General features: G+C 37.7%; 1 pseudogene; it reads right to left on the reverse strand.

Moving 5' to 3' along the window:
* Positions 1 to 878: 878 nt before the first annotated feature.
* On the reverse strand, positions 879 to 5,863 carry LOC102478147 (E3 ubiquitin-protein ligase Topors pseudogene; annotated as a pseudogene).
* Positions 5,864 to 7,018: the final 1,155 nt, after the last annotated feature.

The raw sequence follows: 7,018 nt of genomic DNA on the forward strand, positions 1-7,018 counted from the left end.
TTTATATCTTCAGTTGTGAAGTAATTCAGGAGTAGATTATTTAGTTTCTATGTATTTGTGTATTTATGAGGATTTTTTTAAAATTAAAATCAAGTGTGATTCCATCATGGTCAGAGAAGATGCTGGATATAGTTTCTATGCCTTTGAATCTGTAGAGCCTTGCCTTGTGCCCTATCATGTGATCAATCTTTGAAAAGGTTTTGTGTTGGAGTGAGAAAAATGTGTACCTCATGGTTTTTGAGTGGAAAATTCTATAGATGTCTGTTAAGTCCATTTGATTTATGGTATCATTCAGATCCTTTATCTCTTCACTTATTTGTTTATTTTTGTCTAGATAATCTGTCCAGAGAAAATAGAGGGATGTTGAGGTCTCCTACAATTAATATGTTGCAGTCTATCTCTCTGAGATCTAACAGCCTTTCCTTGATGTATTTGGGTGCTCTTGTGTTAGGTGCATAGATATTTATTAGCATTATATCTTATTGATCGATTAACCCTTTTACTACAATATAGTGCCCTTCTTTGTCTCTTCAAACAGTTTTTGTTTTTAAACCTATTTTGTCAGAAATTAGTATTGCAACTCCAGTTCTTTTTTGGTTCCCATTTGCATTAAATGCATTTTTCCAGCCCTTCACTTTTAGTCTATGTATGTCTTTATCTATGAGATATGTTTCTTACAGGCAACATATAGAGAGTTTCTAGTTTTTTTTTTTTTTTCATTTATCCAGTCTGTCTCTTGATTGGAGAATATATTCCATTAACATTCAATGTTATTGTGGCTATTTCCGGACTTGTCTATGCATATAAGGAGACCATTGTCTTGGTTGTCTTTTATTCCTTTATTTATGGTTATTCATCTTTGAAAAAAGGACTGAATTCTAAATTCTGGACTTGAAGATTGTCTGGAATAGTGCTTGCTCATCTTTCCCAAGCATAGGGTGTGGAGATGGACATCTACTAACCTCACTATCACCAGAACTGTAAGACTGCTCTTGTTCTTGTGTCTTTGCTGTCTCCATTTTCTCATAAGAGCCACATTTCTCAGAATCAGAGGTCCGTTGAACAAGTTCTGGCATCCTCTCAGCTAGTGGTTTAACAAACCCAACAATGACACAGTTATCTGAAGAATCATCACTGTCATTATTTAGGTCTTCATTACTTTGTATCCCCTATATCTGAGATGTGGCTCCTCCTGTAACACGTTCTTCATCTGAACTGTCAGAAGTATTTAAAAGGGAAGTCATGGCAGCATGTACCTGCTCTCAGTTTGAGTAAGAAGGTCCTGGAGTTTCATCATCCCATGGTGCCTGACTAATAATAGCTACATTAATATCCGACTCCTGAGTCTCAGCATCATCTGGTGATAGTGTTATGACTGAAGAATCAGAATGATTTCCTTCTTCAGATTAAGGAGCAGGACAATCATAATTGGCATGCTTGTCAAAGGCTGCCATGTTAAAAAGAAAGAGAGCAAAACTGATAAATTCATGTATAAAATGCTCAGTTTGATTGAGTAAAAGTGATCTTAAATCAGATACAAATGCCTGACTCTCCAAGTCATAGCAAGTAACATTACTCATAATGATGTGCTGGACTATATTCACTAAAGATCCATGAGCTCTAAAAAGAACTGTAAGCTCCCGTTTTAACGAGGGGACTAATCTATGTAGGCAAGCTGGATTTCTACAGAAAAATTCAGCAGAAATATCTCTGTAGTGCCCCCATCTTCAATATTCCTAACTCGAGCACCAGCAGGATAGAGAGTTCTAAGATTAATAATATCTTGTTCTCGAATTTTCCCCAAAGATCTTTCATCTGCAGAAGTTGGCCTCCTTATTGCAATTTGTCTCATAATATGAGGAATTTCAACATTTCTAGATCTTGCTGAAATGCCTACCCTTCAAATAGTACTCCACTATCTGGTGGAGTTGTTGTTCTTCGACTCATGGTACTACTAGGTAAATAAACAGAAGCACTTCTGTCCCTTGTTATATTTATTTGGTAGTGAAATCACAGAGAATTGGGGTAGCAAAAGAACCATTATATTAAGGCCTTAGGACATACTCCTTGAAGTCAATTTCTGCTCTCACAGAATGGAAAATTGAATCAAAGGGCTGTTTCCATCACGGACATTCAGCTTTGTTTTTTGGCCACTCCTGTACACAGAGAAAAGAGAACTTATGTAAGCAGCAATCTAAGTAAGATGCATTGTCAAATCTATCCAAGCCTGTAAGACACTTAGAATCAGGAGATGCATCAGTTGGTACTGTCTACTGCAATTTGCTAGTGCCAGCTTTAGGTGAAAAGTTGTCCATTTTAAATTCTTTACCTGCTGATGCCATTATCTCAGGAGATGCCAGCTCAGGCCTGACTGAGGCACTTGTGGAAAGCTCTCAAAGGCCCTGAAAGCTTGGTCGGTGATGGCAGGATTCGCAAAGATGTACTCAATGATTTACCCCCTCATCCTTTTTTTTTTTTTTTGTCTTTTTTAAAAATTTCTTTTTGGTGGTTTTGTCCAAGTCAGAGACTTTATTTTCCAGATCACATATCCTATCTTCCACATGGTCTAATCTGCTATTACTACTTTTGAGGGAGATTTTGATTTCCTATATTAGTCTTCATCTGTAGAAGTTCTGTTTAATTCTTTTTTATGGCATCTAGCTCTTTATGCAGTTCCTCCTTCAAGTCATTGAATGATTTCTCATCTTCTGGTGTTGGTTGTCTGTTTTTTCTTACATCTCATTGAGTTCAGTTTTGATAAATATTGTAAATTTTTTTCTGACATTTGAGTGATTTTCTCTTCCTTTTCCATGGTCGGAGATGAGTTCTTCTGTTCCCTTAAGGGGGAAGTTTTTCCTGGATTTCTCATATTTCTTAGGCTCTGTTGTGATTTGTCATCTGGTGGTGTACTCACTTTTTCTTTCTTCTTTGGAGTATATTTCTGTATTTGTGTGCACTTGTGCTTACCTTTGATCTGAATTAACTACATGCCGGATTCCCTCTTCTATTGTGGCAATGCGGTACCCAAAGTTGGAGTTTGGGGTTCAGATTTACAGAGAGGAATTTCTCTACCCTTTTGCTAATGTGAATGTGGCGGAGAACTATTCTAGAGCCTCACAGTGTTCAGATGCTTGGCTCCTAAATACCTACACCTGTGATGTCACTATGTGGAGGGGGGTTGCCCTCAGAGGTGAGAATGTAGGAAAAGGAATTGTGGGGTGGCCACCCCCACAATTGGGAAGTGATTTTTCACTGCCCCTCTCTGTCTCTGTCTCTCCCTGTCTCTGGTGAGTGCACATGCCCCATGGCAAACAAGCAAACAAGGAATGTAAACTAATAAAGTTTTAAGGAGGAAAGAGAGATTATCTTAATAAACAGGACCTAAATAGAGGTATCGAAAAAGTAACATAAATGATGAATATTTTAATTTGAGAACATAAGCTCATCAAAACATTATTAAGAATAAAAGGGGACCATACCCATTCCCTAGTGTTTGCAGGGGCTGGATTCCACGTGAATGACGGTGCAGTTCAAGTCCCAGATCCAATGGTCTAAGGAACATGCCAGGCACATTTATATATGTGCCTCACATCCTGATAGGATTTAGACATGGAAGAGAAAAGATTGTGGTATGTGACTCCATTGAGTGAGTATTTTTGTCCTCTCGCTCTCTCTCTCTCATCCTGTCTCTCTCTGGTGAGTACACATGCCCTCTGGCAAATAACCAAAAAAAAAAGAGACAGAGTAAAAATAATACAGAGACATACAATATCAGCAACGCATATGTTCAACAATGTTCTCCTGTCATTGCCTGGATTGGAAGAATTAATATAATCAAAATGGCAATTCTATCCAAGTTAATCTACATATTTAATGCAATCCCAGTCAAAGTGCCAGAAACATTCTTCACGTATCTAGAAAAGAAAATCATACAATTTGTTTGGAATCATAAAAGACCTCATATTGCCAAAGCAATCCTGCACAAAATGAGTGAAGTGGGTGGCATCTCACTCCCTGACCATAAAATATACTACAAAGCTGTAATCATCAAAATACCAGGGTATTGGCATAGAAACAGACAGGTGGGCCAATGGAACAGAATAAAGACCCCAGAAATAAACTCCCCAAAATACAGCCAACTGATTTTTGACAAAAGATACTAGTCAATCCAGTGAGAAAAGAAAAATCTCTTAAGCAAAAGTGGCTGGAAAAGCTGGGTTTCCACCTGCAGATAGATGAATCTGGACCCCTACTTCTCACCATTGATAAAAATGAATGTGAAGTGGACCCAAGATCTAAACCTAAGACCTCAAACTATAAAAGTACTGCTGGAAAACACTGGGGAAACTCTGGGAGACATTGGGGTAGGCAAAACTTCTTAAATAAGACCCCCAATGCACAGGCAATAATCCCAAAAATAGACAAGTGGGATTACATCAGATTCAGACGTTTCTGCATGGCAAAAAAAACACAGTAATTAGTGTGAAACAACAACCCTCAGAATGGAAAAATATTTTTGTAAGCTATGTGTCAGATAAGGAACTAATAACCAGAATACACAGGGAACACAAACAGCTGTCCCAGACAAAGATGATCAACCCAATTAAAAAATGGGAGAATGAGTTGAAAAAAGCACTCTCTAGGGAATAATCAAAAGGCATATGAAAAAATGCTCAACATCCCTCATTATGAGGGAGATGCAGATCAAAACGACAATGAGAAACTACCTAACCCCAGTCACAATGACTAAGATTAACAAAAATAAAAATAAAAAATGATAAGTGCTGGCAGAGGTGTGGTGAAAGTGGAACTCTCCTACACTGCTAGTGGGAATGTAAATAGGCCCAGCCAGTGTGGAGAACAAATTGAAGATTCCTCAAAGATCTACAAATAGAACTACCATATAATCCAGCAATACCACTTCTTGGTGTCTACCCAAAGGACAGAAGAATCCTTAGTTGGAAAAGTGTTTGCACATCGATGTTTACTGCAGCATTATTCATAATTGCTAAGACATGGAACCAACCCAAATGCCCATGAACAGATGAATGGATTGAAAAACTGTGGCATATATACTCTATGGAATACTACTCAGCCACAAGAAACAGCAAGACCCTGGCTTTTGACAGAAAGTGGATGAACATGGAAGATTTACTGCTGAGTGAAGCAATCCAGGCTATGAAGGAGAGACATTGTATGTCTCCACTTAATATATACCAAGTGTCCACATTCTGTAGCTGAAACTGAATGACTAGAGGATATATAAACATAGAAAATGGTTATAAATACCAGAAACAGTGTGAGAAGAGGGTGGGTGAATGAGGAGAGTCTGAGGAAGGACATTAAGAACAAAAATGGAGAGGCCAGACATTGGTAGGACAGAGAAATGGGTTATTATCTGTTGAAGATAATGTGTATAGCATTCTCAACTGGAATGGTGAGAAATGTATACATGTTGGAATATTCACTTTGCAAGCTAAGTGACATATGTGATTGCATGTATAAAAGAAATTAAAATAAAAATATACATTTAAAATTAGTACAAAAATTCAAGCAAATCAAGAGAAGAAATGTCAACCTCCCAAGTAGCTGATGTGCAACACCGTGCCAGGCTCTTTGAGACAGGATCTGTCTGTTGTGCATGCTGGCTACAAGCTTTCTGCCTGTCTCTTGAATGACTGGGACTACCAATGCATGCCACCATACTGAGCCTTTAAGATGGGAATCAACCAAGCCTCCCATGTGGCTTCAGCTTGCCTGGAGCAGCATCCGTGAGATCATTTAATGACAGCAATTCTCTTGTTCCTGATATTGCTAATTCATGTCTCCTTTCTCTTTTATTATTATTTTCTTCATAATCATTCTGGATAGAAGCATATCAGTCACATTGATTGCTTTTGTTCTCTTTAATTTACTCTATTCTTTCTGTTGCCTGTTTCAGCGACTTCTGCACTTAATATTTCTTTTTATTATTTCTTTTTTTTTATGCTGCTTTGGGCTTAACTTTTTCTGAATTATTGTTTGTTAATAGTGAAGCTCAGACCAGTGGTTTAAATTCTTACTTTTAGGTTTTCATTTTTTTTCTAGAGTACCTGTGTGCTCACCAGAGAGACACAGAGAGAAGAAAGCACCCATTCTGGATATTGGTCATGCCACAATCCCTTCTCCATCTCTCCCTCATTTTGGGAACTAAGCACACACACATACACCTGTCCAGAGTATTTCTGGAGCCTCTGGGTCTGGGACATGACCTGCATGGTCAGCCAATGTGGAATCTGGCTGCCTTAACCAACAGGACATGGACTTGGCCCTAAATTGTCATTTTTAAATAAGAAGTTTTGTTCTGTAAGTCTGATTTGAATGACTATTTTAGATGCATCCCACACATTTCTGTAAGTTTTATTTTACTTTTTATTCAGTTAAAATTACATCCCTTGTCTGTTTCTAATTTCTTCTTCTACCCACATGTTATTAAAGAGTATGCTGCTTAGGCCCAGCAGATGGTGTGGGGTTAAGGTGCTGGTCCGTGGTACCAGTTCCAGACACAGCCATTTGGAAATCATGCCAGGTGCTTGTGCATGCATGCCCAAAATCCAAGAGGAAAATGGAGGGAGAAGGGATTGTACTGTGGTCATCCCCTATGGTGGGTGTAATTTCTCACTTACCTTATCTCTGGCTCTCTCTCTTGCTCTGCCCAGTGAATTCAACCTATGACAAAAATAGTTTTACAAAATGAGTGTTCTACTTAATTTCCAAATGTGTAAGGAATTTACAGATGCATTTTGGTATTTATTATAATTTAATACCATTGCCCTTTATGAAAATGCACTAAATTAAACTTTTCAAATTAATAAGAGTTATTTATTTATGACACAGAATATTGCCCGTCACAGTAAATGTTCATATATGTGAAAATGATATGTAGTCTTTTGTTGTTGGGTAAAGTATTTTTAAAAAGTCAATTGGATTAATTTGGTTGATAGTGCTTTAAAAGCATTCTATATAGTTACTGATTATT

The sequence above is a fragment of the Tupaia chinensis genome, unplaced genomic scaffold (genome assembly GCF_000334495.1).
Source record: "Tupaia chinensis unplaced genomic scaffold, TupChi_1.0 Scaffold144060_1, whole genome shotgun sequence".
Taxonomy (NCBI): Eukaryota; Metazoa; Chordata; class Mammalia; order Scandentia; family Tupaiidae; genus Tupaia; species Tupaia belangeri.